A 7,763-nucleotide genomic window follows, 5' to 3' on the forward strand; every position below is an offset into this window, starting at 1 on the left:
CCTTTGTTATAATAGGATATCTGACTCAAAGGGTCTCTCTAGATTCTGGTTAGGTGCTTTTCAAAGAAAGTAAGATGGCTGGAGTTAGATCTTCAGGACTGTGAGGTCATCAGAAAGGGAAGGAATTTGAGCTAGCTTTTTGTTAGTTTACAGGATATTAACTCACTGGATAACTTTACTGTTTTAATAATCCAGAACTCTATGTAGACTTCTCATATGCAAACAAAACAACCACAGAACCCTCCTGGTAGAGACCTATGTTCCCTTGGTGACTATACTAGCTAGTTCTATTTCAACTTCACACAATGTAGTTATCAGTATTGGGGTCCACAAATCACCTTACAAACTACAGGAACACGAATCTCAGCCAGACTGGGATAGTTTATTGCACATATGCTCCAGATCTAATCAATCAGAGCCACAGTCAAGATTTGGAAACTGAAATGTGACACTAAGTTTAGCTCCTACAGTGGTTTTTATGCCTAAAATCCACAAACATCTGTGCCAAGTTATTCTACCAATCAGGATGTTGGGATAGGGAATTCCCTTAGGAATGTGTCATTGTGCATTTAGCCTGTTCTCTTTGGTTGGGGTATTCAACTGTGCCAGAGGACTTGCCTTGTCTAATATTCACGTCTGAAATGCCCACCAGGATGTCAATTACCCATGTTTCTTTCTACAAAGTAGGATGTCAATTCTCAGGTATGTCCTAGGAACTTAAATTTTACTCCATTATTACTCAAAAGAGAAAACTTACTCCAAATGACTCCTTATGTTGGTCCAGAAGTCTCTCTTAAGTTGGGGTCCACCTCAGAGGCAGCTTATTCTATAAAAGCTTATACACATTTGTAGGCAGTGCTGTTGGGTGCTCAGTTCAGGTCAAGGCTTATTGTAGGTAACTATACACAACTGTTCTATTAACTTCTATTGTGATTGGTTTCCAAGGGCACAGATTATAACAGAATATGTAATAAATGTGGCATTGAAAAATTTCATAGTAACAGAAGAAACATATGAGAAAGTTTCCTTATAAAGGCAGGCTAGTCAGGTAACTGTTACCTAGGTCTTAACATTTTACCTATGCCTTAATATTCCATCTAGGCCTTAATATTTTACTTAGGTCCTAACAGTCAGAGAAGAGGGATCTTCACTGAGAAATATCCGTTGATAAGATCTGGCTGTGGACAAGTCCAGCATTTTCTCAATAAGTGATTGGTAGAGGAGGCCCCAGCCCATTGTGTGTGGTGCCATCCCAGGGCTGGAGTTCCGAGTTCCTATAAGAAAGCAGGAAGAACAACTCAGTAAGCAGTACTCCTCCATGACCTCTGCAACAGCTCCTGGCTCCAGGTTCCTGCTTTGTCTGAGTTCCTGTCTGGACTTCCTTTGGTGACAAACTGTGATGAGGAAGCATAAGCGGAATAAACCTCCTCAAATTGCTTTGGTTGTGGTGTTTCATGAAAACAGTAACCCTAGGTAAGACAATGACCTAGTGATTTAAGTCTAATTTTAGGGAGGGATTTGTCTTGATGTAGACTTCCCTACTCTCATCCTTCCAAGTGAGGTCATTTAAAGTCACAAGCATGCGATCACTTCACCATCCTTTCAAAAAAGAAATGGTAAAAGAGAGATGTTTGCATAGCAAGGCAACTTTGATATAAAGTTGGCTTAATCATCCTTTAAAAGATGAAATGAAGATGAGAACCCAGGAACAGCGTTTTGGGAAAAGTCTACCGTACTGCTGCTAGTTCTCCTTTCCTCTTCTTTGCTCCTCATCTTTCATTCCCTACCTTGGTCCTCCTGTCTCCCAAACTCTCCAGTATCTCAGCCGCACCTTTTCCTCATTCACATCACTTTCATGGGGACTTAAGCCATCTCCTGGTGTTCATAGATGAAAATCCGTGGGGCATGCTGAGGAGAGACTATTCAGGGAGAAGTGACACCACCACGGGAGTTATGAACCAGAAATCAGAGGTTGTCTTGCTTTCTCCTATATTTCTGAATGTGAAACAGGCCTGAAACGCACAGGTGCTTAATAAATAGTCACTGAATAAATAAATGCAGGCAAGGAATAAACTGTTATCAGTAGTTTCACTTTCTGGGTAAACTGATTATTCATAATTTAAATCCCCAAATAGAAATCTTTATTCTAACAAACACCAAACCAAGCATAAAAATAGAAAGTATTTGGAAAAAATATAAGGCAACCTAAGAGAAAGAGTGAGATCAAAACCAAACCTGGTCCTTGGTACAGACAGAATATCAGCCCCAGGCATAGGGAAACCTTGGCTCTGCCCTGTGATCTCGAACCAGCTCCACAGAGGAGCATCCATAGTCTCTAGCCGCCCCCTGCTGGTCTCCTGCCCTCAGACTTGCTAAGATTTAGGCACTACACGCAGATCCGATGATGTCCCCTCAGCGCCTGGCCAGAGACCGGAAGTCAGTCATTACTTCAGCCCTCCGGTCCCTCCTGTGTGCCTAGAGGCGGAAGTGAGAGGTGTCTACCGAGATCTTTGGTAGGAAGGGAACGCGGATACAATGTTGGGTTCAGGCTGTGGCTGGGGCTGGGGAGCCACTGTGGCCTTTGTAAGCGGGCTGCAGGTCCCTGCTAGACAGTGCAATGCTAAAGGCCATTGCAGAATTGAGGGAAGGAGAGGTTTCGATGTGGAATTACGGCGGGTTTGAGTTAGACTCATCAAATTCTACACTTCACACAGCAAGGGAGCTCGGCATTGTGTCAGCATTGTAACTTTAGGGACAGTGCCTGCCCCTTAGGTTGTTGTATATATAGGGCTTTACGAAGTAATGTATGTGAAACATTGGGTTCTGGTGCGTTCGTGACTCCGCTACCTTGACTGAGAAATGTTTAGTTAGCGAGTGGTCACACATCTCACAATAATGATGTGGAGGTATCTAGCCCGGATCTCTTTATTCTCTACTATACCAGCGCTATTTTTACCTTTTCTTTTCCGGATTGGAGGTGTGGCAGTAGTCTGGTCCTTACCCTTATGTGAAAATATCCAGAGTCTCTCATCTTAACCACAAATTCGACGCTGAAATATAGTTTAAAATCAAAAACCAGAAAACAAAACCAAGCAACCAAACAAACAAAGTCAAAAAAAAACCTTCTCCACTTAAATGCTGTGTCAAAAAATAAAAAGAAAGAAAGAAAAGAAATAAGAAAAGAAAAAGAGATTAATTGGATTGTGGTGCCTCAATGCCAAAGATTAGCAATTTTCTTTAACAGCCTGTTAGCTTTCCAACTGTGGGACAGAACAGAAGTCTTCCTCCTTGAACCTCACTAATTACAGTCACCAAGATGTTGATGATATTCACTAAATTTATCGTTCCCTAAGAAAATGGTTTATTTTATCGGAAATCTGAAGGTAATTATTCGATATATACTTAAAAAAATTGTCTTGGGCTAGTTAACTTGCCACAGGTTACAAATTCAGCTCAACAATCTGTTTTGAAAAGGACATTGTGTCTGTAAAATGACTCGTAAATACAGCTTGGACTTAAGAAAATGATTGTAATGTCATTTTTCTGAAAGAAAAGATAATTTACCTCAGAAAAGTGCACATGCTTGCGTACCTGCAATTGCACTCATAGGTGAGTTGTGAATTTGATATGAAAGTAGTAAGTAGTGTGGGAAGGAAGGGTCTACCTAGAGGGGGATGGGAATATGAGAATTATGAGTAAAAACAATAGGACATGTTTCTAATGTAGAATTTATAGTTATAATATAGATATAGACATACGTACATATATATGCATGAGTGTGACATAAAAACAAAAGAGGAACTTTGATAAGATGTAAATATAGATTCTTTCATTTGACATGTCAATTAAAAATAATGAAAAGACAGCAAGGACATTGAGACTAAAATGGGCAAGGATGTTCAGAACAAGATTGCTTTGCTACTGTTTTGAGTGAAGTTGGGATGGCAAGGAAGAGAGAAAAAACCCTCATGGGGGTGTTTATCACAAATGACATTAATCAGAGCAGGGCTGTTTGGAGCAATGCATAGATGTTCAGTTCAATTTTGTATGTGTTGATTCACTTAGAAGATATTTATTTGGAGGGTAAGTTATATAAAGAGAAACAAAATCTACTTGTGACAGATCTAGCAGAAACCTTAATAGATTTTTTTTACCCTTTTCTTAGGAGTTTTAGGCAAATTTTTGTTTATTTTTGGTTTCTTGGTATTAGAATTTATTTTGAGTATTCTGAGGTAGGTCTACTTTTTGCCATGGTGCTAACCATCTGAAGAGAATATGCTGTCTAGGGCAGTCATCATCATGCTGATAGGCTTAGTATATGTATTGTTAGTGACTGATTTTTTAAAATTTATTATTCAATGATGTATATGTTATAAAACATATAAAATAGAAGTCTTCACAGGATATGACAAGTGTAGTTGAAAATTTATACTGTGTTCTCTCCTTACACCCTATTGGATCATTTTGCATGCTTATGTATGAAGCTTGCTATAAAACTTAGCTGATTGTATTATGATACTGTTTCGTCCACTTATCCAGCAGAGGTCACCCATGAGTGTCTGGAATGGAAAAGGTTGTTGAATTATACAAGCTAGAGCTTTCTTTCTTACTTACTATGAATATTTTTATTAATTACTTGAGAATTTAATACGGTGTGTTTTGATCAAATTTACCCCACGCCTCCAGCTCCTCCTAGATTCACATCCCATCCTGTAACCATTCAACTTTGTGTTCTCTCTCTTTTTTAAGCCATTAAATTCAGTTAGTGTTGCTTGTATTCCTTTGGTTATATGGCCAGCATCAGAATGTTTGATTTACTGGGGCCAACACCCTTGACTGAAAAACAAACAACAAATTAAAGGAAGACATGACTATACTTGGGTTTGGTGGATGAGAAGGGTTATTGTAGGTATGATTGAAGAAAACAGCCAGAGACATCTAGAATACTCTGTAGTGGATATGAGCAGAAGACTGAGCTGGGCCATGTGAGGAGAGAGGAGAGGAAGAGAGAGGAACCTTGAGCATCAGCCAAGAGGCAAAAAGGCCAAAAAGGACCAAAAGGGCCTGCATTGCTAAAATGGCTAGATTTTATATGGAAGAGGAGCTGGGAGAAGGGCAGCCCAGCCTCTGGCTGGAGAGTTCAGGGGTGGGATATGCCAGCCAGGAGGACCCTGTAACAGGTAAGGGACTAAGGGATAGTGGGAGAATCTGGCAGCCAGGTCAGCTTTGATACTAGCTGAAGTATCTTGAAGTCAAGAACACTTCTTACTAGTGTTCTTGGAAAACTTTTGTTCCAGGTTTAAGACCAAATAACTTTGAATTAGAGAATTAATTCCCCTATTCCTCTTTTCTAGTGTTGGGGAAATGAACTCAAATACTTATGCATGCTAAGGATATATACTGTCACTGATCTACCTCTGAATTACACTCCATCCCCTCAACTATATCACTATGAAGATGGAAATGTGTTCAGAATTAGTGCATTGCAATCAAAGAAACAGTTTGGTAAACTGAGGTAGAGATTGATGTTAACAGCTCTTGTCCAGAGATTTGTGTGTGCCTGTGTGTGTGTGTGTGTTTGTTTGTGTGTGTGTACTAAATATGATCCATTTAAATGGTATTATAAATCCAAAAAAGACATTAAAGATGTAAAGATGCAAATTAGACAACATGTGTAATTTGCAGATATAAAGATATCTGAAGTGTTGTTTTTCAGAACTACATTTAGAGTTTGAGATTAAGGTAGCCAGAAGCAAAGAAATCTAGTGTCTGTGGGCAGGGATAGTTCAGACATCTGGCAAGTTGAAAGGCAAATTGTAATGAAAGTGCCATTTATTAGGGAGAAATCAAAGATGCGAGAGACCAAATAAAGCAGAACACAGAAGAGGTGGAGAGGAGAACTGATTCAGAGTCAGAACAGCAGGCACAGTGAACTAAAAGAACAATACAAGAGCAGGGCAGCTTGGGGCAGCAGTGGTGCTTGTTCTGCTTCTCTGTAAGTCAAAAGAGGAAGAGCCCTAAGACCACAGGGATCCAAGGCTCCTCCTATTTAAAGAATCATAGTATTGACATTGGATATTTAACATATGCATTCACATAATATTATATATTAACATTACATGTTATTTTACACAGCATTTGGAAAACTTTGGACTATCCAACGATTATGGCATCAAGAAACATCTGGTGTATAAGCAGTATCTTCTTGGTTTAACAGAATGGATGCTCCAATATATAGCTGTTTTCCTCAAGTTGATTCCATTCAGGCTGTTTAATGTGGAATGCAACAGTAAAGACAAGGAGTCTTTGGAGAATGAGGACCTACTGAACAACTTGCTCACCATGAGAGTTGATATTGACAGGGCAAGGAGACGACAGCCTGGAGTGTTTAACAGGGCTGTTACGAATGAGCAGGGGCTGAAGCTATTCCTTCTATTCAAAAGAGACAGTGACAAAGAGATTGGTAGCATCATGTCAAGATATCCATGAACTATAACATGCACTCCTGAAAGTCTTTCAAATGATGGGAACTGTGGAGAAAGATTATGGCATCAGACCTTGAAATTGTGAATAGTTTGGAGCATTCTCCTGAATCCTTTTTTCGGTCTAATAACAAACTAAACTTAGAAAATAATATAAAGTTCCTCTGCTCTGTTGGATTGACTCATCAATCCCTCTGCTGACTGGGGACCAATGTTCCCAGAACCTTCTCCATCAGTCTGAATTTAAATAAACAAATTGTTAAAATTTTGCAGGAGACCAGTAGATCCTTAGGTCACAATGATGCCACAGATTTTTGTCAGAAAGATAATTTCCAAAAATCCTTCCATCTTAATTCAGAGTACCAAATGCGTGAAAACTAGCATTGAAATATTACAGTCAGCTTTCAACTTAAACAAAGAGGACCTGTTGCTTCTTATATGTGGCTAGAATCTTAGACCTTTCCAATGATTGCACTAAAAACAACTACACAAACATTAAAAAGAGGCTGCTTTCTCTTGGACGCACCGAGGAGGAGATACAGAGGTTTGTCCTAAGCTATCTGAATATAATCTTCCTGTCAGAGAAAAACTTTAATGATAAAATAGACTGCCTTATAGAAGAAAAAATCAGTATGTCACAAATAATTGAAAATTCAAGTGTGTTAGACTTCAGTATAAACACTTCAAAAACCTGCATCAGAGAGTTGTCACATGCTGGGTATGACTTGAGCACATCCAGCATTGCTCTGCTATCCTGGAGTCAGAGAAGATAAGAAGCTAAACTGAAGAGTCTGAGTGGATAGGACAGTACGGGAGGAGTCACAGGGAATTGGACTAGTGAACCACTGGTTCCAGCTGGACTTGTCAAACAGGAGAGGTTTATTTTTTTAATAAATATTTTAAAATACTGAAGATTACATTTATCTGTATCTGTGTTTTATGAATGTATAGCAAGTCTCTCTCTCTCTCTCTCTCTCTCTCTCTCTCTCTCTCTCTCTCTCTCTTTCTGTGTGTGTGTGTGTGTGTGTTCACATGTGTGTGCATGCCAAGTCACATGTGGAGGTTGAGGAGAGATGTTAGGAGTTGGATCTCTTTCTGCTGAGTGGGTTTTAGGGACAAACTTAATCATCAGGCTTGGAATCAAAGTGAGTTTTGTCCACTGAGCCTCTTGTTGGCCCAAGAGTTTTGATTTTTTTACCACAGACACATGTATAATGATTTCATGAATACTTTGTTTTATAGGATATAAGAACTTGCAGTTAGTATGCTCAAATATAGTCC

General features: G+C 39.3%; 1 pseudogene; it reads left to right on the forward strand.

Moving 5' to 3' along the window:
* The first annotated feature begins 6,166 nt into the window (after window positions 1–6,166).
* Window positions 6,167–7,285, forward strand: LOC114635952 (annotated as a pseudogene).
* Window positions 7,286–7,763: the final 478 nt, after the last annotated feature.

Source organism: Grammomys surdaster, unplaced genomic scaffold (assembly GCF_004785775.1).
Source record: "Grammomys surdaster isolate TR1022 unplaced genomic scaffold, NIH_TR_1.0 120287, whole genome shotgun sequence".
NCBI classification, from domain to species: Eukaryota; Metazoa; Chordata; class Mammalia; order Rodentia; family Muridae; genus Grammomys; species Grammomys surdaster.